This window comes from Sylvia atricapilla, chromosome 3 (assembly GCF_009819655.1).
Source record: "Sylvia atricapilla isolate bSylAtr1 chromosome 3, bSylAtr1.pri, whole genome shotgun sequence".
Lineage (NCBI taxonomy): Eukaryota > Metazoa > Chordata > Aves > Passeriformes > Sylviidae > Sylvia > Sylvia atricapilla.
The window spans coordinates 1095546-1121071 of NC_089142.1; the positions used below are offsets into that span (position 1 = coordinate 1095546).

General features: G+C 50.0%; 1 pseudogene; it reads left to right on the plus strand.

The window, feature by feature from the left end:
* Window positions 1-14344: 14344 nt before the first annotated feature.
* Window positions 14345-23465, plus strand: LOC136358657 (interferon-induced very large GTPase 1-like; annotated as a pseudogene).
* Window positions 23466-25526: the final 2061 nt, after the last annotated feature.

Consider the following 25526-nt stretch of genomic DNA (forward strand, 5'->3'; position numbering starts at 1 on the left):
GAGAGACTTGGGACAAGGGCTGGAGGGTCAGGACACAGGGAATGGCTTCCCACTGGCAGAGGGAAGGGATAGATGGGATATTGGGAAGGAAGTATTCCCTGGCAGGGTAGGCAGGCCCTGGCACAGGGTGCCCGGAGCAGCCGTGGCTGCCCCTGGATCCCTGGCAGTGCCCAAGGTCATGTTGGACATTGGGGTTGGAGCACCTGGGACAGTGGGAGGTGTCCCTGACATGGCAGGGGTGGAACAAGATGAGCTTTAAGGTCCATGAATCCCTTTTCCATGGTGATGGATTAATGCTGGGTGTTTGGCTCCTCTGCAGCCACCCAGACGCATTGTTCATCTGGTTCCTGAACCCGCTCTGGCAGGGACTGGGACGTGTCCCACAGCTCAAAGGTCTTCCCAAGATCATCCACCCAGAGGTGGCTGTGGCTGGACATCCCCAGGGCTCACAAATCCTCTGGTACAATGTGAGCTCCTGGTGTCCTTCCGGATTCTCCGTGTATTTTGTTTGGCTTGGTAATTCTTGTGGCTGGAGTCCTTCTGGCCATGTGTTGCCATTTCATTTCCCAGCAAATGCACCATTTATGTCATGGTTTCATGTTCGTCAAACTTTGTTTCCCAAGTGGGAGATAGGATTTTGGGATAAAAAGGCAAAACAGGCACAACTTAAAAGTAAAAGCAGGTAGATTTTATTAACATACGCTAAAGGAAAAGAGAGAAAGAAAAAAAAATGAGACATTCAAACACCTTCCCCTCCACCCCACCTCCTTCTGTTCACTTTCCTACTCAACACAGAGAGAAAACTATGATTTTCAGTCAGTTGGCACAATTTAAACACGATCCTACATCACATCACCTTGGGAGAGGAGCCTCTCTAGAGTTATGGAGAACACGTCGCAAGAAAAGGTCTGGTGGCTTTCAAGGTCACAGATCTGCAACTGCCTGGAATTCTTGCAGGTTCTGTGCAGTCTCACCGATATAACAGTTTTCCACACTGTTTATGGGCTTCCACATGTTTGGGGTATCATTTTAAGAATGCTTTTCTAGTACAAAAAAGGGATTCTCTTCTATTTCTAAAATGTCCTATATCTCAAAAGAAATAGAGACCTCCTTATTATTTCCCAGAAGCCAGTGACATGTTCTATTTAAAATTCTCAATTAAAACCCATGTATATTAATATACACAACCTTTTGGCTAGAACCTGCATTCCCCCAAGCAACATTAGGATATTACAAAAAACAGTCACAGCCAGAGAAGTCCTGTCAAAAATGTCCACTTCCTCCATCCCATCTTCCAGTAGTCTTTCTCAGTTCTTTCACTGACTTTGTCTCTCTACATTTCAAATCACTCTGTCTTCCATGGAGGAGGGAAAAGGGTTTATGTCTATGCCCAGAGTCTTTTTTTCTGCTCTACAGCTGACTCCCGGAACTTCAAGGCCACAGGTGACAGGGGGAGGAAGGGGGAGAGAGCATGCTGAGGAATGCTGATGGGCAACCCTCCTCCATTCCGGTCAGATCTAAAGCGACTCAAATTTGGATCAGCTCCCTGAAGCTCTGGAGGAAAGTTCTCAAAAAGTCTCTTCTCCTTCAAACCGGAGGCTCCTGGTGCAGGGCCAACACCACCGATCTGATATCTGCAGTCCTCCTCTCCCCATCGGAGGACCGGGGGGGACAGAGGGGACACGCCAGCCTCAACTGCTCTCCACAGGAAGGGCCATTCCCCCCCACCCCGAGGCCTGGCTGGGCCTGGCCCCAGGGGGCCCAGCCCGAACCCTGACTCACAAGGTGATATTACCTCCCTGCCAGTAGAGAAAAGGAAAAAAAGACAAGTGACCTGGGACTTGTGATTGAAGTCTGTGTTTCCAGAGGCAGAGAAACGCTCCCATTCGTCAGCCAAGCTGTCAATCACAATCCATGCTAGAACTTCCTTAGGAAAAATCTGTTCACATTCATGCTAAACCACCACACCGTGTGTCCTTGGGAAGGGCTCTTTCCTCGGCTCTCTGTGATATACAGCTGCTGCAGAGCCTCCTTTCTCAGCTCCCAGTGGCAAGACCCCCACTGAAGAACTGAGGACATCTCAGAGGGGTTTTAATGCAGATATTACTATTCCAATCAGTCAATAAAAACCAGTTTTCATGTCTGGGTTCTCATGGTAGTGGATTTTGTGGTTTGACACTGGTTGAAAGCCGGGCACCAACAAAGGCTGTTCCTTCCAAAAAAAATTAGCAAAGGGCTGATGAGCTGAGATAAGGATTGGGAGAAAAACACTCTAAGGGCAAAACAGGTTCAAATGTAAAGGCATAAAGTAAATTTATTATTAACAGAGTCAGAGAAGAATAATGACCAATAAAAGAAGATTGTAAAACACTCTTTTTCCCCCCCCTCAGCCCCTCCTTCTTTCCTGTAAATGTCTAATGCATGTACTCCATGCACGTGGGGATACTGAGACATCTATTGCAAGAAACAAGCTGGTTTCATACACTTCTTCAAGATACAGTATTTCCTTAAAAGGTATTTCTTCACTAAGCAACCTATCACACCTTGCACGTCAGCAACATGCTTTAATGTCCTTGTATGTAGGTGATCACGTGCTGTTCACTTGTCTCACAGGCTCCTCTCTGAGATGCTGGGAGAGGCTGCCTAGAACATAGGCTGGACAGAGATAAAGGAATAAAGTAGGTATTTATTAAAAATGCGTTCAAGGATACACCTCGGGTAGTACAAGAGCCTGGCCGTGGCTATACCCAAGATGGATGGGCCAAGAGTTTTCACTTATATACATTTTTAAAATTTGGTCCATTTCCTTATTGGGGTTAATTGTGCAATGACAGCTTCAGGTGATGAAGTCCCATCCTCTCAGTCTGCTCTCCTCAATTCACTGTTGTTTATACTTTTTTACACTCAAGGCATCACCCACAAGGCATCTGCAACGTTGCCTTTCTTCCCCCCAAGGTAAGGCTGAGACAAGCTTCTGTGTGCTATCATGGTGTCCTACAGGTGTGTCCCACAGCCTGTAGCCCAATTCCATCTTATCTCTCTCTTCACTTTCTCACCGACAGCACAGGGAGACAGGGCTTGGGGGGCTTTGGTCAGTTTGTTACTCGGGATCTTATTCAGTTCTCTCAGGGAGAGGAGGCTTTTCCATTCTGTGGGGTCCCTCCCACAAGCAAAACACTTTTCCCAGAACTGCTATGTCATGGGTCACTGGCCCACGGGGTGTAGTCTTTTAAGGATTGGCTGCTCTAGTTTGGAAGCAAGGGCCCTCTCTCTCTCTTTTGGTCTCCAAGTGGATCACAGCTTCCTTTGGCATCCACACGCTCCAAAGTGAGCACTTTTCTTACAGGCGGTGAGTGGATCTCTGCATCCCCTGTGGACTTCATGGGTCACAGAGGGACAATTTATTTCGCCATGGTCCTCACAAGGGCTTGCAGAAGAATTTTGTCTCTGTCTCTTGGAGCACCTCCTCCCCCTCTTTCCCCTGATCTTGGTGTCACCGTGTTGTTTTCTCTTCCGTGTCCTCACTTCCTCCTCTTCTCTACCTAAAAGAAAAACTGCTGCCTGTAGGTACTATTGCCAACAAGTTCCAATAATTCAAAGATTATTTAACACCTCTCTTCCTGTGGGGTGCTGGGATGGAGAAGCTGCTGCTGCCCCTTCCCTTCTGCCCGTGGTGTGGCTGGCTCAGGGCAGCCAGGCAGACAGAGCTCCCCATGGGCTGTACCGAAATAGCAGCTGGGGCGCTTCACTGAGTGCTGCTCGGGGATGCCACAGGGGGGGCACCTCACCAGCCCTGGAAAAAACTGTGCTAGTGCTGTTGGCATTTTCTTCTTAAATGTGTCATCACAGAGGTATTATCAACCTCTCTGATTTGGCCAGCAGCCTGTCCATCTTCAGAGCCATCAGAGACTGGCTCTGCTGGACATGGTGGAAGCTTCTGGCAGCTTCTCACAGAAACTACCTCTTTGGCCCCTCCCCACCAAAAACCAGGCCACGTAAAACCCAATACAGTGGGGAACTCCTCAGCACTGGCCACTTTTCCAGCCCTTTTGTCCTCCTCTGCTCTGTCCCGCTGTTTCCTGGGCACGTCCTCTTAGAATTCCTGCTGCCTCTCCCTTTGCCCTGGTCCAGGGGGGCAGCTGGGCAGGGACTCCCAAGTTGGGGCTCTCTGGTGTCTGTCACAGAGAGGGAGGAGATGAGGAGGGTTCCCAGAGCTCCACTGCTCCCAGAGCTCTTCCAGGGTGTGCAGGAGCGTGTCCACCTCACAGCACAGCTGGAAAAGCAGCAGCTGCTCCCTGTCTGTGGCACCTCGGTTCCCTGCTCTCTCCACAGCCCTCCCAGTCTGTCCCCACTGCTCCTCAACATCAATGTCTTCAGTCTGGACTGAGTGCTGGAATCTTGCATGTGGAATCATGATTAGCTTGGAAAGAATTACAACAGTTAACGGGCACTTTAGGATCCTGGAGAAAACAGCTACCTGGATTCTCTATCATTGATTGTGACACCCAATACTGGTCAAGAAAATAAAACTCTCTAGTCAGACCAGAGCAGGTATTGGTTTATTTAGTGCTGAGAGTGAGGGGATCTCTCCCCAAAAAGTCACTCATTCTTCTTTAGCCTACCGTTACATCTTAAATGTCCTTCCACTCAATGTCACAATTACAACATACCATTGGCATGCTCATAATTGTATAAAGCTATGTCATGGTTTTATAGAAGTTTGCTGCTTTCACACCTGCATCAGTTCCTTCTGTGGTGGTCATCAGTCTTCTGGTGGTCTTTTGATGAAGGCTCCTGTAGTCTTCCTTACATCTGATCATTTTACCTCTATCTGCAGTGCACGCCTGGTGCTTCTTGTTCTTCAGTGCAAGTTCTTTTAAGTTAGTTTTGTAGTTCACAACCTCTGTTAAAACTTGCTGTCTTGCACTTTATGGCACACGTTATCGCCCTTGCCCTGCTATTTGCTTGCTCTGCTATCTTGCTTGCTTTACTTGCACATATCTTGTTACAATATTACTTCTGGTTAGCCTTTTGTTAGATAGCACTTAGGTTTCAATTCTCCCTTTCTTTTTCCTTTTGTGAATTCTTTCGCAAATTAGCATGTGTTTATTCTTCAGAAATATGTTCCTCTTCCTACTCTATATTTCAGTTGATATCCCTTCCAATTATCATAACACACTGTGGTTTGCTGACATATCACAAAAAGCACTGGCTAAATATGCATGTACACAACATGATTATTCTTATCAAAAAGACTCTCATGAATAGAGGTGTTAACTAATCTAGATTTGGGAATCAAGATGGAAGTGTTTCCCATAAGTGAGTTTGACCAAGATGTATCATCCCTTGTTACTTCATGGAGTATCTTTGCATGTTGCCAGAGTGGATGTATGTTTGTTGTCATTTGCCCTGATTGATCTATGTAAGTACATAAGGCCTTGTCCAGCCCTGGCTGGGTCACTGCTGCCATGGAGTCAGAGTCCAGATGGTTTCAGTTTGCAGTGTGCAGGTTTCTGCTGGCTGGCGGCGAGGCAGGAGTGTGCTCCTGCTGTCCCAGGCTGGCAGGGGCTCAGAGGGAACAGTCCTCTGGCTGGTCTGGAAGGGATACTGAGGAGCTCCTGAGCCTGAGGAAGCCGTGCAGCACCAGGTGCAGCGCTGGCAGAGAGGGTGTCATGGTTTAATGGTGCTGGGGAAGATTTCCTGGAGGTGCTGTGCCAGCAGCTGGACGTGAGCTCAGGTGTGCCCAGGTGGGCAGGAGGCCACTGGCCCCTGGGCTGTGCCAGCTCTGGGTGGCAGCAGGGCCAGGGCAGTGCCTGTCCCCTGTGCTGGCACTGCTGGGACACCTCCAGTGCTGGGGGCAGCTCTGGGCCCCTCCTGACAAGAGACACCTGCAGGGGCTGGAGCGTGTCCAGGGCAGGGAACGGAGCTGGGAAGGGACTGGAGCCCCAGGAGAGGCTGAGGGGCTGGGAAAGGGGCTGAGCCTGAAGAAAAGGAGGCTCAGGGGGGACCCTGTGGCTCTGCACAACTCCCTGACAGGAGGGGACAGCCAGGGGGTTTGGACTCTGCTCCCAGGGCACAGGGACAGGACAAGGGGAAATGGCCTCAGGCTGGGCCAGGGCAGGCTCAGGGTGGACAGCAGCAGGAATTTCTCTATGGAAAGGGTGCTCAGGCCTTGGGAGGGGCTGCCCAAGGAGGTGGTGGAGTCTCATCCCTGGAGGTGTCCCAGGAAGGCCTGGATGTGGCCCTCAGTGCTCTGGGCTGGTGGCAAGGTGGACATCAGTCACAGGTTGGACTCTATGGTCTGGGAGGGCTTTTCCAACCTCAGTGATGCTGGGCTTCTGTGCCTGCAACACTCCTGCTGCAGGGAATTCTTTGGGTGTAGGAAATGTCCCTCTGGAGACAGGCTGAGCTGGGCTGGGAAGGGAGGGACCAAATCCATGCTCTGCAGGTGACATGTGCCAGCCGTGCCTGGCAGCTGCTGAGGCTTCCCCTGAGGCCGGACAAATGCCAGGGGTGTCTGCTCCAGCACTTGTGACTTGTCAGCCTGGGGCATGGGATGGCTGGTCCTGGCAGGCTGCAGGACTCAATATCCAACCTCCAGTGCTTGTTTTGAGGCTGTGGAGCAGGATTTGTGTGTCCACATGGCAAGGGAAAAGCAATCCAGGCACCCTGCTCTGGTCGGGTGTTGAATGTCCTCTGCCAAAGCCCAGTGCTCTGTTACTGTCAGGTGTGGGGTGTCCCCTGCCAAGAAAGCTGCAGCCAGGCACTGTTCCTGCTCTACTTCCCCTGCTGGAGAGGTGTCCAAGGAAGGCCAGGCTGGACAGTGCTTGGAGAAACCTGGGATAGTGGAAGGTGTCCCTGTCTTGGAATGGGGCAGCCAATGCTTCTCTGGGCATTCCATCCTAGCCCCTCACAATTCTCCTAGGAAAGAATTATTTCCTAATATTTAATCTATCCCTGCTCTATTGAGAGTGGGAAGCCGTTCCCCTTTGTCCAATCCCTTCAGGTCCTTGTCCAAAGTCCCTCTCCTGTTTTGTTTTGTTGTTGTTTTTTGTTTTGTTTTTTTTTTTTTTTTTTCATCTACATGCAACTCTCAGTTTACAATATGATAACCAAGAGTCAGCTCAGTAGTTAAGAGTCAAAGGTCTACAAGACATGACATTTTTCTGTGAGCCTACTGAACCACACCTGCTGTGGAATCTGAACAGTAATCCAATTGTCTGACTCCAAATAAGTGATTTCACTTTCACTCTGCTACAGTAAAAAGCCTGATTTACTGTAACTAACCAGCTGCCCCAACCACTGGTGAAGCCACACCCAGGTAAGAGTCTGGACTGCATAAATCGGGGCCGTGCTGGGCTTCTCCCATCCCAGGAGCTGCGGGCACGGAGGGAGAAGGTAGGGCCCTGGGGATGAGCTGTGGGGCCGGGAGCAGCAGGCAGCGGGATCTTGTCGGTCTCCTGCCTCCTGTTGCCGGTGTTTGGCCAGGGCTGGGGAGACGGCGGGGCAGGAGCAGAGGGGTGTGAGGGCAGCGGGCGGGCGCTGTGTGCTCCTCCGTGGGCTGCAGGAAGCCGCCTTTGCTGGCAGCCGCTTTGGGGGAGCTCGGGGGAGCCGTGTGCGCTGCGGGGCTGAGCTGGGAGCGGGGCCGGGCTCAGAGGTGGGGCCGGATGGCTGCGCTGCCCTGAAGGCAGGAGCCGTGGCACTGATGCTGGGGGTTCCTGGCCCCCGAGCCGCTCCTTCGGGAGCAGGGCAGCTCCGTGCTGCTGAGGGGCAGGCACGGCACATCCTGCTCTGTCCGGAGGCCCGGGGGCTCCGTTCTTCCTCTTCCTGCCCGTGCAGGGAGGGTGGGATTCTCCTCTCTTACAGTCTGAGCATCAGCACTCAGAGCGCTCTGGTCCCTGTGACAGCCCCACAAAGGGAGCAGTGTTCCCAGAGCCCCTTTCCCTGGGGCAGGCTGGGGAAAACACTCTCGGGGGGCTGTTCCCATGAAACGGGGTGCAGGCATTCCCAGGTTCTGCTGCCGGCCTTGCTGCTTCCCTTGTTTGCTTTCAAGGAGGAGTTCCATCCTGAGTTATGCCCTGAATGGGCTTAGTGCCCCTCTGCGGGCACTGACACAGTCACATGTGGCTTTTTCCCGATTCCTGCAGCAATGGGAAGCCGTGGGGTGACTGCCAAGGGTGCCTGGGGGCAGGTTCAGGGTGTGGGTGGGCTGGAGTGAATGTTGTCCAGGGCAGCCTCTGGCTCCTGAGACTGAACCAGCGCTGGCAGTGTTCTATTGGAAGAGAATTTGGGAGGGGACAGGGCTGGGACAAGTGGCTCAAGTGGACAAACTCCAGAAGTGGCCCTGAGCCAGCAGTTCCCTTCCCAAGCAGTTGTCCCGCTCTGAGGCTCTGCTGGCCAGGAAGCAGCTGGACATGTGTCCAAAGAAAACAATTGGTGTCTGAAGTCCCTCCTGTGCTCTGCCAGCACACTCAGCTTTCCTCTGCTGCTGAACTGCCCTTATCTCGAGCCAGTGGCTTTTCCTGCTTCTGCTTTCCCCAGTGGGGAAGAAGGGTTGGCCTCCAGTGCTCCCTGGAATGAATCCTCACGGCTCATGGGTTGCCTTCTCCTGACTGTCTGCTCTTCTCCTTTAGGATTTGGGGCCTTTCCTTCCTGATGCTCTTCCTCCTGAGTTCTTGGGGTGGTTCCCATCTTCTTCTCCACACCCTGCCGTGTGCCCCAGGCCTGCCACTGCTGCTGTGCTGTGTCCCCTGAGCTGGGGCCCTCGGCTGCTGGTGTCTGCTGGGAAGCCAAGGCTGGGAGCAACGGGAGCATCTGCTGTGAGATGGGTGAAGGGAATCAGAGCCCACAGCCCTTGCTCAGATTGCCCAAATCTGCAGGGATTCCCAAGAGAAAGCTGGTCTGAAGGCTCTGGATGGGTGCAGGATTCCTCAGATTTCTACCTGAGGCCAAGCCCCTGGGATCAATACCTGTTCTAGTAAGAGTGTTGTGGCCTTGGTGCGACCGTAGCTGAATGCTCAGAAGGAGTTTTTGCAAGGAATAAATCTTTCCAGTATCCAAGTGAACTGAGACTGGGACAGTTTTCAGGATTGTGTGACAGTGTCAAACCCCCCCAAGGTTTGAAGGCAGATGTTAAGTGAAAGTTCCAGGTCTGTTAGGTTGAGAATAATAGAATGATGGAATGGCCTGAGTTTGAAGGGACACAGCCGGAGCCTGGAAGATGCAGGATCAAAAGCTTTCCTGAAATCCAAAAAGCTCAGATTAACTGGCTGTCCTTGATCAACTCCATGGGTTAATATACTGTGGAGGGAAATTTAGGATGATGAGCAGGACTTTTCCTCCTGAGTCTGTAGTGGCTGTGGCCCATGACTGCCTTGTCCTTCAGGGGTTTTCAATAAAAGTGACCAGCAGTGATGCACCAGTCCTGGTTTGAAAGACAGGTGTCTGACAGGAAAGGCGTGAATCTTCCTGAAATAGAGAATATGATCCCTTCTCTCCATATTATTATAACTTTAAAATTATGGGGCTTTCAGGCAAAGATACAGGAAAAAAAAAACAAAACCCAGGTATTTACTATAATATATATATATATATATATATATATGTATATATATATGTGTGTGTGTGGTGTATATATATGTCGTGGTTTAAGTTGGTTTATCCGAGTCACAGCACCATTTATGTGGTGATTTTACATTTGCTGAATTTGTTTGCTAACTGAGAGATAGCATTTTGGGAGAAAAAGGCAAAACCAGGTTCAACTTAGAAGCAAAAACACATTTTATTAACATACACTGAGAGGAGAAAATAAGAAAAGACAAAAAAACCCCAACACAAATTAATTTCTAAAACCAACAATCTCACTACAAACTGTTTTTTTTTTCTACAAAGAATGCAAAGAGGCAAAACTCAGAACTCCAGGTCAGTACCACTTATAAACAGTCTTTCATTCAGTTTTTGAGAGAGAGAAGGTCACTCCTGTGGTTTGGATTTCTTTCCCACAAAAGCAGCCCACCCAGAGAATCTGCATCTGTAGAACTTCATGTAACCTTTCCTACAACTACTTATGAACCATAGATTTCAAAAATTGAAGTGGTACCTTTTAAAAAATTAACAGTTAAAAAAAAAAAAAAAAAAAAAAAAAAAACCAAAAATATTCAGCTCAAGAAACAGAAATAGTCTTCCCACTTCTTCACTAGCAAAAAGCTTCTTTGATCTCTTTCTGTTAAACCTCTCATAGAAGCACAAATAATATTCACGCAGTTCATCATAGACACCTTTGCTCAAATCCACATATCATCTCTCCAATTTTTATGGTCCACGATTTAAAAAATCATCCCGTTACCAAAATCCATAAGAGATTTTCAGCCTAAAACCAAAGCAACTCATCATCTCTATCACTTAAAAAGGTCACTCTTCCTTTGCTCACTTTGAAATCTCCATGTTGTCGCTTTACATATCTCCAACTTGACCTTTTCTCTCATCCCTCCAAAAATTTAAAATTTTAAGTCTCAGTCTATATCAAAAAAGAATTAAAGCTTGTCCAGGCCAGCAGTAGTCAAGTAATCTCTGTCCGTAAGCTGCAAATGTTTTAAAGCCATGCCAGTAAGAAATAAGCTGATAGATATCTTGTCTTCCATCCCTCAATCTGATAGCGCCAGCCAGCGGCAGCTACTCTGTAAAGCCCAGCATAGAGTGAAGGAGGGAAAGATCCTACCCTCCCCCTGGACCATGGGTGCCGGCAGCCAGGGGGGCCCAGGGCATGGTCCTGCCATGACCTGCCCTGACCCCAGACACACATCTGGCCCTGCCTCCTCTGCAGGCAGCGGCTCCTGGAGTGCTGGTCAGGCTCCAGGCCACCCTGGGGGGCAGCTGGGACCTAGGCTGGGGCTCTCCTCAGCCAGGTCATGTGTTACCTGCTCACCAAACAGAAAACAAAAAACAAAAAACGGGTCTCCAACCAAGCTTCAGCTTTATATGGGTATTTTCAAAAGTCACCTTCTCTTTTCTGAATAGTCAGAACTGCATGTCAATCCAAAACCTGCCTCCTCCCATAAGTCCCTGTCCTTTCCAGAAAATTCTAGAGTCCTTGCAAAAAAATAGTGTTTCAACCCATACCATACCAGGAGAAATAAACACAAGCAGCAGCAGCAACAAAGACAAGGCCAGAAACCCAATGGCAGCCTTGTCTCACCTGTCAGGCACCGCCCCTTCGGTGCAGTTCCGGGCACAGCCAGCAGGGGCGCTGGTGGCTCCCAGCCGGGCAGGGCGGGTGCGATGATTCCTCCAGGGCTGCAGGGGGCGCTGTGGCGCGATCTCAGCCGCCACTGGGCAGGCAATGGCGGCTCGGGGACAGGGAGAGGAGAGTTGTCTTCCCTGCACAGCCCACGGGGAGCAGCCGCTCCCAGCGCCTCTGCAGAGCCGGGGCGGGGAATCCACGTGTAGCAAAAACCCCCAAAGCAGTGACAGAAACAGAGGGGGCTGAGCTGGGGATTCGTCCTTTTCAGAGTGTCAGAAATAAGTCTCAGTCTTTAAATACAAGTTCAAAAAGGGATTAAAGGGACAGTATCCAGCCCTGGGGTGTCTGGCAAACTGCCAGAAGCACACAGTTAACTATAACAACTCTTCCTGTATACTTTCTCATTGCATTGGTCAAATGCATATTCATAAAAATTACACATATTCAAACATTCCTTTGCATTACATTTTGGAGGAATTCTTTATCTTAGTTCAACACTTGACTTCATCTTCTTACAGTACCTTCCACAACGCAGAAGTGATTTTGAGAGTCTTGTATTTTATTTCCTCACGAGGCCCCCGGTCTGTGGTTTGACAGGTATTGATAGCTGAGGGGTCATGATTTGTTAAAAAAATATGGATATTGGTCTAATACCGATATCCAACTGTGACAGACAAAGACTCTAACAGTTAGAAGTTAGAAAGTGTATGTTTATTACGACGCCGGGCAGCGTGTGGGACAGCTCCCAAATACACACGCGCAATTTACAGATGCTCACAGGGTCTTTTTATGTACAAAAGTGTTGAATACCCAAAACACAAATGCATATTCATAACTCTGCTCCATCCCATTCCCCGCTTCATATGGTAATAAGGCAAAAAGCAATTAAGCATGCGTAGTTCGTTCTTTGAAATGGGATGGTGGTCCTTCTTATGGGGTGGGGTCTCAAAATGATGAAGTAAGATGGGTCTTCCTCGCTTTGACTTTGTAACCTTTTAGTGTTGGTGACACTTGGATCCTGTTTTCTCAAGACTATCTGATTTATGATCACATTGTGTTCTTGGAGTCTATTGATTGACAGGTCTCCTGATTTATCAGTTCCTTAAATCCGGCTTCTGTTAAAAAAAGGGAAGTTTACCTCAACAATGTCTAGTTAGTAAAAGGGAAGTCTATGTCAGGAATATCTAGTTTAACTAAAGTCCTTAGTTCTTCAAAATTAATGTCTCAGTCAGAGGTAGATTCTTCCTTGCTCTTTCGGGGTTATTTGCCAGGGTTTTTTTGTTGGTTTTTTTTTCCAATATAATGTTATCATACAGATGTTCTAGCCATTTTTACAAGCACTTAGAATCAACACTGGCAATTTCACTATTGTCAATTAGTTGGAGAAAGAAAGGTATCAGTTATTATTTCACAACTACCATTACTTCTGCAAAAATTAATGTTATAATATGCAGTACATGTCCTCTATTTTATTATTTTGCAGAAGTTTAAAGTTGAATTTGTATTTATGACACTAAAATATACAATCTACACAGGGTCTAGGTATTGACCATAAAAGACTGACAACTTTGATACTATATCAAAAGCAGTTAAAAAGAGATTACAAACACTACTCAATCAAAATAATTTACACAAGTACATAGTAGTGAAAGCCTATCACTACATAGTTATTTATAACAACAGCTCACCGGCGATTGCTGGGCCTGAGGTCAGGCCTGGTGGGGCCGGGGCTGCTCCCATGTCTCAGCACAGCACGCACTGGCTCTGGGCTCCCAAGCAGCAGAGGAGCAGGGAAGAAATCCAGCAAACCCTGCTCACAGTGCTGAGGCAAGAAAATACCAGGAGGAGAAAGAAAGGAAAAACCCCTAGGGCAGCAGGATCTCAGGTCAGACCCAGTGTGTGACATGGCCCCTGTGTTGGTCACCCCTGCTAGAAGGAAGAGTAGCCCCTGGCCCCCAAACCCACCAGAATCCTGGGACACCCTTCATCCATCATGATGTTCCTGAGTCTCAGGGGGAACAGTGACAACTCCAGACACAAATCAATACCAAAACCAGCCTGGCTCTGGGATAAGAACCATCCCCAAGATGGGACACCAGCACCTTCCAGAGCCATTTCCCAGGGGCCCTGTGTAACTCACCCCTGAGCAGCCTGAACTCTGCTCCCCTCCAGGCCGGGGTTGAAGCTTTGCTGGTGCTTTTCCTCTTGTCACCAGAGATTTTAAGCTCCGTGGCTCCATGGAGGCTGTGTGGTCACCAATGGGCACTTGGCTGATGAGACCCTCTGTGGTAACAAGCAGCAGATCACAGAGGACACCTCTCCAGGTGGGCTCCCAAAGTCTCCAGTGTCTCCACCAGGATGCCCCAGGTGCAGCTGTGGGCAGGGACAAGGTGGATTTTGCCCCTGCACTGGGCTGGGCCCCCTGAGTGTGCCAGGAAGCAGCTCCTGGCAAGAGGCGTGAGTGGGGCGAGGGAGGGGCTGCTGTGGCAGCTGGAGCAGGAGCAGAGCTCAGAGCCTTGTGGCCGTGCCGGGCGTGGGGGGAGTGTGTCTGGGGAGTGTGGGGTGCCCCTGGGGGGAGCGTGTGAGCGCTGCCTGCGGGTGCTGGGAGCAGCAGGCTGGGCCAGGCAGCGAGCAGGGCAGGCGTGGGGCTGGGCAGAGGGTGCAGGATGCAGGCAGGGCTGTTGGATGGGCACAGGGAGAGTGGGCACAGTGCTCCAGGGAGCCAGGAATGCCCCTGGCTGTCTGCACTTGTGATCTGGGGAGTTCTGTTGGGAGGATGTGAGCAGTGGTGAAGGCAGCACCTTGTCCAGGGCTGTGTGGCTGAGTCTGTCTCTGTGCCAGTGTGTGTCTGTGTAGTTCTGTGTGTTTCTGTGTCTGTGCTGTCTCTGGGATACACACTCAGCTTCAGCGTTGATCCTGAACAGGAAAGCAACAGGCACATCCAGTGTGCTGGGAAGGAGAGACTGGCTCTTGTGCCATCCCAGGCTGGGCTCCAGCAGCCAGCTGGGAGCAATCCCCAGGGCTGCAGCTGCTGCAGAGCCTCTGCCAGGAGGCTGGGGCCTCTGCCAGCACCTTAGGGAAAGTCTCTTTTCTTCCTCCACAGACATGGCTTCACAGGAGAGGGAGGAAAAGGCACAGCTCCTGGCAGAGGCATTTCAGAAGGAAGGATTGGATGCTGGATACTGGCTGCCCAAAGTGTCACAGATCCTGGGAATCAAGTGCAGAGAAGCACTGCAACATCTGGAATATGAAGACTACCTCAGGTTGGAGTGTGTGGTACGGCACCCCTTGGAGAAAAAGGCACTCCAGAAAGTCCTGAAACTACTAGTTGACAGAACAAACTCTAAAGAGCTGCAAAAGGAGCACTTGGAAAAGATAAAGCAAAGACAAGAAGTGGCCAAACAAGCCCTGAAGGATCTGACAGAAATGCTCAAAAGCCAAAGCCACAGCCAGGATGCAGTGAGGCAGAAAGCAGAGACTCTGTGGCAAGCCATGGAGATTCCCAAAGAGTTCTGGCCACCACCAGAGAAACCCTTGGCAGATATGCTGGAGAGCACCCAGAAGCAGCTGGAGCAGCAGGAGCTGTCAGCAGTCAGGAGGGAGAACATCCCTGACACGGAGGTGCTGAGGCGGGCGTCAGGGGGACTGGCCCTGCAGGGCATCTACAGAACCAGCAGAGCTGAAGATGTGCTGGCAAAGCGAGAGCAGCTCCTAAGGGTTCCTGAGGGATTCCAGCTCACTGGTCCAGAGCAAGGATCGCTGCTTGAGAGGAAGGAGTTCTCGTCCTCTGCAGCAGAATCCACTTTCACCAAGTCCATGGAGCAGCTGGGGTTCAGCATGAGTGTTTCTGCCAAGGCTGCATTCTTGGGGATTAGCCTGGGAGCGGGTGTAGATCACAGCAGTTCCTCACAGTCACAGGACACCCACCAGTCCCACTCTGAGCAGAGCTACTTTTGCAGCACCATGTACCAGTACATCCCTCTGGCCTCCTGCCACTTCCAAAGGCATCAGCTTCTCCTCTCGGATGCGGCTCTGCAGGAGCTGCAAGACATGGAGCAGCTTTTGAGCTTCACTCAGGAAGACAAGGCCCTCCTGCTGGATAGGTGTGAGAGGTTCTTCAGCAGGTTTGGGTCCCACGTAAACCAGGGTCCCCTCCACTTTGGGGGGATATTCTGGTGGAAGGCGTCAACTGAAGGATTCCGAGATGAGCAGAGGGAAGAGATGAAGAAACAAACGTGTGAAGCACTGAACAGCCTTGTCAGGAAGAGCTATGGTGGCTTCCTGGCAAGTGCTGCATGGGGCCTGGATGATTCCATATTCAGCGTAAAGGCTTCTGTCCTGGGGCGAGCCAGAGACAGTTCCCATACAGCAGTTCAGCTCTCCGTCGTGTACAGAGGGTGCCCACCAGACACAGTTTCCCTTCCTCTGTGGAGAACAGGGCTCGTGTCTAATAACACAATGTGGTGCATTATCGACCGCGGCTTTGAGCTGATCCCTGTGTGGGACATCATCCTGTGCAATCACAGCGGGGATTTTAAGTCCGTGGGTCAGATGAGCACAGCCCTCATGGCTGCATACAAAGAGCTGACCAATCAGAGCATTGGCACCAGTTTTGGAGAGGAAATAGAAATTGCAGTGCAAGAGGCCAGATATTTATTAGGGATTGTGAAGGCCTGGGAGGTGACGGTGGATGAAAGAAAGCTGCTCATGCTGATGAAAGTAAAAGATGATCTGAATGCAAAAACCAGGAACCCCAGTGTGTGGATCAATGTGTGCCTGTCAGACAAAGCCCTGCAGGACTTCCTGGTGAACACTGTGCGCAGCTGCCAGGAGTCACCTCCAGAAAACACCAGCTCTATCAAGGTAATGTTGAGAAGCCTCCTGGATCCTCATATCTACTCTGTCAAGGACTTCCCTGAGGCTTCCTCCATTATGCAGTGGATCTCCAAGACTGAGCATGCACTTCCCGAGTCTCCCAAAGTCTCTGAGCTTGGAGAGCTCATCAAAACACTGCAGCAAATGAAGGAGCACATCCATGCTGTCACCTATGCACCAGGAAGCTCTGCTTCTGCTGTTCATAAAGCAAAGATAGAAGCCACCCAGAGCAGCAGCCTGGCCATTTATTCCTTACTCCAGTCTCTCCAGGAACGGGCTCAGAAGGACATGGAACTGTTGGTGCTCTTGATTGCCACCAGCACAGGGTACCAGGTGGAAAGCAGCACTTTCCAGCACCTCCTTGGACACCCAGAAATTCAGTACATGGCCAAGGAAATGGAAGCGGCACATGAGGAGTACGTGAACCTGAAGGAGCAAGATGCCAACAGAGCTGAGGCCTCCCTCCTGCTGACGGGTCTGACTGTGACACCCGAAAGTCAAGAGCTGTCCCTTGAGCAGAAGAGGGAGCGTTTAGATTTCATGGAAGATCACATGAAAGGCTTGTGGTCTTCACGGATAAAGAATCTTCTCCAAAAGCACAGTGGAGGCACAGACTGGGAGAGGCTGGAACGGGACTTGCGTTCCTTGATCAGTGGGCGCTTGGATGAGAAATGGGATGAACAGAGGACGCAGATCGTAATCAGAGACCTGGAAGACACTTTTTCAACCACTGAGCCCCCCAGTCAGTCCCAATCCAAGTCAGACAGCAGCCAATCCAGAGCAAATGAAGCCACTGCAAACCAGGAATTCCTCCAGTTGCTCAAGCGCCTTGGACTGGAAAGGTCACTACCCAAGAAAAATGGGGATGGGAATTTCCACACCATCTGCAAGACATCACTGTGGGACAGCCAGCCCAGCCAGGACACAGAACTGCCATTATACTTCTTGCAAAAGCTGTTAACCGTGGATTACCAGGTGCGGTACCTGACATGCTGGGATGAGAGCAACCCAAGACTTGCCCCTGTGCCAGAAACCACAGAGCAAGAGGATGAGCCATCAGATTCATTTGAAAATTTTTTTGATGATACGAAGGGAGCAGCCCCTGAATGTGCAAGCAGGGATGGCCATGTGCATCCCATGGACCTGCAGATGGCCATTTTCCATTGTGCTGATGATTTTCTGAGACAGACCCTTGCAACCAAGCTGGCCTTCTGCCAACTGGCGCTGCCTCTGCTGGTGCCCAACCCGTGCAATTCACACATCGAGTTCCCGCTCTACGCCCTCAGCCAAATCCAAAGGAGCTGGAAAGAGGCGGGGAAGTCAGGAAATCTTTCGAGAGCAAAGAGTTACAACAACAAACTCATCTTTCAGGCCCAGACACCCATCGTGTCCTTCATCCGCATTGGCAGCTCGGCCTCCTCTTCCAAGTCTCAGCTCCTGAACGCTCTGCTGAGCAGACGCAAACACGACACTTTCTTCCACCGCCACTGCAGGGGCAGCACCAGAGAGCGTTTGCTGATGGAAGGGGTGGTGGAGATCGCCTGGTACTGCCCCCGTGGGAGCCCCGATGACACCTTTGAGTGCTGCGTGGCTTTCTGTAACCTGCATGGAGACGCCAGGGATCACAGAGCACAGCTGCAGTTCCTGCAGGAGATATCTGCTGTCAACGTGGCTCTCGTCTCTGATTCCGAGCACATGGACAGCAGGGGGAAAGAGCTTCTCCAAGGCCTGTTGCAGTCACAAAGACCTTTGGTTTGTCTTCTCACAGAAAAAGAGAATGTTGCATCTGGCAAACCAAGTAACAAAATAAAAATAGGGATGAAGAACAGAAATGAAGCAGAACTGATGGACCAGCTGACCAACATTATCAGGGATCTTCTTGAAGGATCTAATCATTGTTTTAGCTTGGACACCTGCGTGGACAAAGCTCGGCAGCACGGATTCGTAGTGGATGTAGATCAACCCTCGTGTGTGACAGCCAAAGCAAAGGCCAAGGAGCTGGTGGACCTTCTGAAGAAAGAGAAGCTGTCTGAGATCAAATCCCAGCTGCTGCCACTTCAAGGAAAACTGTGGTACCAGTGGTGCAAAAAGGACAAAGAACTCACTCGCTTGCAGGAGAAGGGAGACAAGAGCATTGAGCATCATCGCAGCCAAATTGAATATGACAAGAAATCAATAAGAAGGAAGCAACTTGATCAAGCTTTCCCTCTCAACCCATTGATGAAATCATTCCTTGTCTTTCTCCAGACCCAGCCAGCAGATACCAAGAAATACTTCCTTCAGTGGATGAAGGTCTTTATGGACGAGCTGTCCAGTGGTCGCCTTGAAGAACTGAGGAGAGGCTATCACAAGTTATGGTCTGAAATCCGGACAGGAAAGAAAAGCCAGGAAAAAAACAATGTGAATGCTGAGTTGCTGAATGAGCTGGACTCCATCTCTGATGAACTCAATGATTCATCCATTGGCCTGGAGCACCTTCTGAGAGAGGTAGGACAGATCTATGAAGCTTTGGAACTAGTGAACCCTAGGAATGAGAGCTTTTTCAAACTGCCAGAAATTGCAGCAGAACTGATGGTTTCAGGGTATCCCGTGGAGCTGATGGATGGGGACGCTTCTTACTTGCCCTTGCGCTGGGTGGGAGCAATCTTTGACAGCTTAATTGAGAGGCTGGGGGACAAACGAGTGTTTGTGCTCTCGGTGCTGGGCATCCAGAGCACGGGCAAGTCCACCCTGCTGAATGCCATGTTTGGTCTGCAGTTCAACGTCAGCGCGGGGAGATGCACCCGCGGAGCCTTTATGCAGCTGATCCCAGTGGGCCAGGAGCTGCAGCAAGACCTGGGTTTTGACTTTGTGCTGGTGGTTGACACAGAGGGACTTCGTGCCATCGAGGTGGCCAATAAACAGTCCCTGAACCATGACAATGAGCTGGCCACCTTTGTCATTGGTGTTGGCAACATGACTGTGATCAATGTCTTTGGAGAAAATCCATCAGAAATGCAAGATGTTCTCCAGATTGCTGTGCAGGCTTTCCTGAGGATGAAGAAAGTCAATCTTTCCCCAAGCTGCCTCTTTGTCCACCAAAACGTGGGAGAAGCAACTGCCAATGAGCAGAACATGGAAGGACGAAGGCGTTTGCAGGAAAAGCTGGATGAAATGACTGTGGTAGCTGCTCAGCAGGAATTCTGTGACATCTCCTCTTTCAGCGATGTCATTGGCTTTGATGTGAAGACCCACATTCACTACTTTGCTCACCTGTGGGAAGGAAACCCCCCAATGGCACCACCCAACCCCACCTACAGCCAGAACGTCCAGCAACTCAAGAGCAAAATCCTCCAGACTGCCCAGAAGCAGTCGCAGCACAGCATTTTGAGGCTCTCGAGCCTGAAAGATCGGATTGGTGACCTCTGGAATGCTTTGCTGAATGAAAACTTTGTTTTTAGCTTCAAGAATTCCCTGGAGATTGCTGCCTACAGGAAGCTGGAAAGTGCCTTTAGTCAGTGGACTTGGAAGCTGAGGAGTCACGTCTTAGATATCCAGATGAGACTGGACAACAAAATTCGGAATGGGGACTTGCAGAATGTCACCAGGAAACACCTTGAAGGGCAGATACAAAAGACAAGTGATGCCATTGAGAAAGAAATGGAAAAGTATTTCAGGGAAGATCAAGACTATGAGATATTGGTGCAGTGGAAATCAAGCACAGAGCTGAAGCTGAAAGAGCTGAAAGAGACTCTTCTTCATGAAATGAAAAAGAAATGTGAGAAACTTATTGAGCTACAGAAGGAGCAGAGGAAACTGGATGCAAGGAAGTTGCAATATGAAGATGAACTCCTGAGAAGGAGTAGGGAGCTGGCTGTGAGTTTGAAAGGGAAGAGTCTCAGTGAGAGCGAACTGAGAGACAACTTTACTGTTGTCTGGAACAAGTGGATTGCTGAAGTCTCCCGTGGTACTCCAGAATATCCTCAGGAACATGTGGATATTGATGCGGAAATTGAAGATGTCCTTCTAGAGCACTTTAAGGAGCCAGGTTTCCATGAACGGATCAGGTCATATCCCAAAGGCAGACCATTTATTTCGACTTAGAGAAGCATGCAATGAAAAAGAAGCATTTTGGTGTCATCCCCAAGAAGATTTGCGATGCTGATGTGATCAGCTTGCAGCATATCACAGGGAAGATCATAACGAGTGTGAAGACAAATATTGATAAGAAAGAACGGGAGAAACGTGATTATAGTCAAAATTTTATCCATGAAATATTCAATGAAGTACAGGAAGGTGTGAAATCTGTCCCTTGTGATGCAAAATGTACTTTTAATAAAGAATACAACATAGATTTGACTCTGTATCTGTGCAAAATGGCAGCACAGAGGTTTAAAGCCATGCACAAAGCATTTCTAAAGGCAAATGACCCAGTCGTGTACCTGAACAGCAAGAGAGATGATTTCTTCAAATGTTTCCAGATTTCCTGCCAAGGAGCTACTTCAATCACAACTTTTGCTGTTTTCCTTTGTGACAAGATTGAAGCAGCTCTTCGCCAGGCAGTCTATGAGAGGACGGCTAAAGACATTGCTGAGGACATGCAGGGCAGATTCCCAGATTTCAGGGGCAGCAGAGCCAATCTGGAAGTTTGCATCCTGAGATACCTGGCAGAACAAGAAAATTTGAGTATTTCAAGCAGTACCTTAAGTTTCCAAAGAGTTTTTTCAGTGGTACATTGAGACACGAGTGAAGAGTCATTGTTTAGATGGGAACAGAAGGCTGGAGAAGTTTTGGGTTCCTCTCTTAGTCTTCTCTATGGAAACATCCTGTCAGCTGTTTCTTTATCAACCCAAATTGTCAAAGACAGAAAAGATAGAGAAGCAAAGTCTCTCTTTGGTTGGATGAATTTTGCAGGCAGCTGACAGAGGTGATCAGCTTGCCCAGAAGTGACCTGAAGGGCATCGAGCACCAGGAGGTCACAGACATTGAGTTCCTGAGCAGTGCCATGGCAGAAGCTGTGGATGACCTCAGGGACAGGCTCCAGAAAGAATTTGCTGGTGCTGACATGAGCTCATTTTCAACACAGCCTCACACCATCCTGGCAGAGCAGTTTGTGGGGTGCTGGGAACAGTGTCCCTTTTGTGGGGCTGTCTGCACAAACACCATGCAGGGGCATGATGGAGACCATCAGCTCATCTTCCATCGCCTACGAGCTTTTGTGGGAGCCAAGTGGAATGAGACGGACCACCTGGTCATTGATATTTGTTCCAGTCTTGTTGCAAGTGATGGCTTATTCAAAGTTGGTGACAGTGAATTGATCCCGTACAAGACATACCGTCATGCTGGACCTCCTTTTTCCACTTGGAACATTCTTCCTGATTCATCCATGCAGGTGTACTGGAAATGGTTTGTTTCTCATTTCAGGACACAGCTGGAAGCTTTGTACAATGGGAAATTTCAGGACAAAGGAGAAATTCCTGAGGCGTGGCAGAGAATCACCAAGCAGGAAGTACTGTCTGAGCTGGACAGGCGTTAGGCCACATCCATGGGAAGGAAGAACCACAAGAGCTGTGCAGTTTAGGAGAATTTTGTCCCAGGCTCTCCACAAAATGCAGTTCTAAAGATGACACTCTCAAGCCCAATGAAGACAATTGTGTTGCGGAGAGCGAGGACATGATTAACTGGGAGATGAGCAATTCCAGACTGGGCCCTTTGGCCTGCAGGGTCTGTGGGCCTCTGTGGCCTGCGGGGTCTGCAGGCCTCTAGGTATGGCACATTAAAAATTTACTCGGAATTCACTTAAGGTGTTCCAGGGAATAGTGGGTTTCTAAATGTATTATTGTAGCACTGACAATTTAGCCACCCAAAGACTAAGATAAATAAGGCTTACTTGCATTCTTTGTATGCCCTGTCACTGTAAACTGTACTCTGATTCTATATAACTCGCTCTCCGGAAACAATAAATTGGAGAACGACATGGTAGCCACACTGGTTGAGATGTTTTGTTTGCTCTGTCCAGTCTCCCATTAATTAGGGTCCCTTGCAACAAAATTGTATCCAATTATTGCCAAATTTGGTGAAATAAGCTTATTATGGCAGCCATCGCTCAGCAACCTCCTCACTTCATGACGCAGCCAGAATTCTCTTGCCTTCTTGCCATTCCCCTCTGCTTTGTCCTGGAGCCAAACCAAACCCCCTCCTTGGGGTGATCAGCCTCGTGGCCAAGCCTGAGCCCAAGGGCCAGGGCCAGGGCCAAGGCAGCACTCCAAGCACCCCTTGGGTCAGCTGCTGTGGGACAAGAAGGGACAGTGCTCCAAAGGCAGTTTTCCTGCAGCAAGGAGGTGTCCTGCCTAGAGAAAGGGCAGTGGGACCTGAGGCCAGCTCCATGCTGGCTGCAAGCTGGGCTGCTTGGCTTATGGGCACCATCCTTCCTTCTCTCCCTGATTGCAGCCTCCTGCATCAACTGAGGCCGTTCTCCCAGCAGGAGCTGTTGTTCCCCTGGGCTCAGGAAAACAGTGACAGGACTGCCCTGGGGCTCAGGCAGTGCTTTCACTCCCTGTCTGGGAGGTGCTGTGTCTGTGTCCAGGGCAGCCACTCCTGCTCAGGTGCCTGGGGCTGCTGCCCTTCCCTCCAGCCCTCAGCCCTGTCAGGAGCTGGGGGTGACCTGAGCTCTGTGTGCTGCAGACAGGCAGGGGACAGGGGGATGGCACATTGTGAATTACTACGGCCTGAACAACAGGCCGTGCCGGAGGCCTGAACATTAGGTAGATGAACTTTTCAAATAAATGTTATATGTACCTACTTATTAGGGAAATATTATTAGCCATATTATAAATGTGTCTGCTTATTAACAAAGCATCATATGATCTATGAATGTGCGCCTTAGTGAAACATGTATGTTCCTCTCCATATTTAGAAATCAGATAAGACCATGAAATTCAATGTCTGGCCTTGTTTGGGTGTGTAGGATCAAAAATCAACTCCCTTGGTCCCCCTTGAGCCCTGGCCAGGCTTTGGGAGGAACCCAAGAGGAGAATGAAAACAGATATTCCAGCACTAGAAGTGATGTCACCGTGTTTATTGAACAATATAAGAACAGGACGCTCTCATCATGAAGGCAGAAGTCACGTTGCCTGCAGGTGGACACACCACAGAAATTCCCAGTTCCTGAGAGGGGCTGTCCAGTCCAGGGGCCTTGTGCCAGGGGCTCCACAGCTGATCTGGAGGATGCTCAAGTCTTGGGGTAACTGGTGATGTATCTTTCCTAATCACTGTCTGCAATCTTTGTAGTAATGATTATGTGCATTGCTGAGCTCATCCTTTTGTGATTCTTGCCAGTTTGGCACTATAGTAAATGACACCTATTCCTTAAGGTGGTGCCTGTTTCTTTTGTGCTGACCCTGCTGAGGGGCAAAACACTGGGCAAGGGTCTGGGAGATGGGCTGTGGCAGCAGAGGCTCTGCTCCATTCAGGGTCTCTGCTCCAGGAGGGGCTTCACTGTCTGCAGGGACAGCAGAGAGGGCAGGGAGCCCCAAACCACAACATCCAGGGAAACCAGTGTCGGTGGCAGGTGCTGAGGGAGGCAGCACTGGGAACCAAGGCTGGCCTGTCACACACACAGAGGGCTGAGAAGGTTGATCCCAGCCAGGTTCTGTGCTCTGGAGCTGCTCAGCTGGGGACCTGTGGGACAAATGGGAATGGGCCCAAACTGTGCCCAGCCCAGCCCTGGCCAAGCAGAGCCAGAGGCAGTGACAGGAGCCAGAGCTGGGCCGTGTGAGCTTGTGCTGCAAGGGCTGAGTGCCAGGGACTGGGGGCAGCTGGGCTGGGAAGGATTTGGGCTGGCTCCTGGAGCCACACTGGGAGTGGAGGTGCCCCTGGCCCTGGTGTCACCTGTTGGGCTCAGTGGGCTCACAGTGCTGCTACTAGAGTGGAGGGGTCCCAGTTATGTGTTTTAGTTTTTTAGTGAATTTTTTCCTGTTATCATCAAAAGATTGTGGGGAAGGAAAGGGGAATAATGGCTAGCCAGAGATTCAGCCACACAAAGGAGTAGCTCATAGCCCTCACTTAGTGTGGGTAATTAGAGATAATTAGGGATAGGTGATCGGAAGATGTCACGATTGTACGGGCAGGCAGAACCCCCTTTCCTCCTCAGCTAAGGTCACTTGACCCCTAATTATCCAATAACACCTAGTTTATAACGTAAGCAGAAGGAAATGACGCAATTAACACAAGTTATATAGCCCCAGGTAACGCACTAATAAACGCCATTTGCTGTCCACCACACTGGTGTCTGTGAGCTGATGGTGCGAGCGGTCTGGGGTTGGCTGCCGTGCTGTTCCTGAACCAGGTCGCCACGCCTCGGAGGAGCCAACAAGTGGTGCCAAAACCCGGGAACATCATCCTGGAAACGGGAGTCACCTGGACGGGTGAACAGCGGCCGAGGAGCTGGACCAGCTCGGTGAGGGGGACGCCCCTGGAGCAGCGAGGAGGATGGAAGCTCTCGCGAAGATCATATCTCAGATTCATAAGCAATGGGGAATTGAGGGCAAACGAAAAGATTTTACTCTCACTATTGCGAGGTTGATGCAAATTGGGGTCAGTGATCATCCGGAGGAGGTACTCCACCCAGAAATATGGGATAAATGTACTAAGGCTCTGGCTGAGGAAACAATGTCCTCAGGCTTGGGAAAGCATCTTAAGGCATGGGGAAAAGCCTCTATGCAAAAGGCTCTGCAAGAGCAAGAGACCTGGATAGCTCAACAGAACTGTCTGATGGTCACACCACAGCTGGGGCTTGGGGCGGCCACACAGACCGCAGATGAAAGTGATTTTATTGAGTGTGAAAACTTGCAAGGGCAAAAGCCCCTTTTACAGCCTCAGAGCTCAGATCAACTTACAGAGGGAAAGGAGCAGGCACAAGTATGTTGGGGAGGGTTGGCGAAGGAGGCCAGGAGCACCGCTCTTAAGTCAGGGTCCGAGGGGGCCTGGGAGAGACCCCTGCCCTAGGCACCGCAAAATGGCATTGAACTACAGAGGGATGAGAAGGGCGCAGCCGTGGCTAGAGGGAACAAAGAAGGTCTGTTAGATAATGTGGACACTTGTAAGCAGAATATATATAACAGAAAAGTGACCAAGGTCAACCCAAATTCTTATCAAAAAGCATCCTACATGGCAAGAGCCTCCCCTAGCAGGAGGTGGGGTGAGCCGAGGGGGAGGGAGTGGCCCGACTCTAAGAGACAGGGACGGGGTGGAAGCCTGACAAAAAGGTACCGGAGCCCGGAAACCTCTGGTCAGTTGACTTCCGGCTGTGAGTCAGACAACAGCTGGGACGAGTGGTTTCAGGAGTGTTCAATAACTGACTCGGGCTTTGACTCTGACAAAGAGATAGTGAAGGTAGATAAAATCAATAACTTTAATGCTCCTGCTTGGGTCA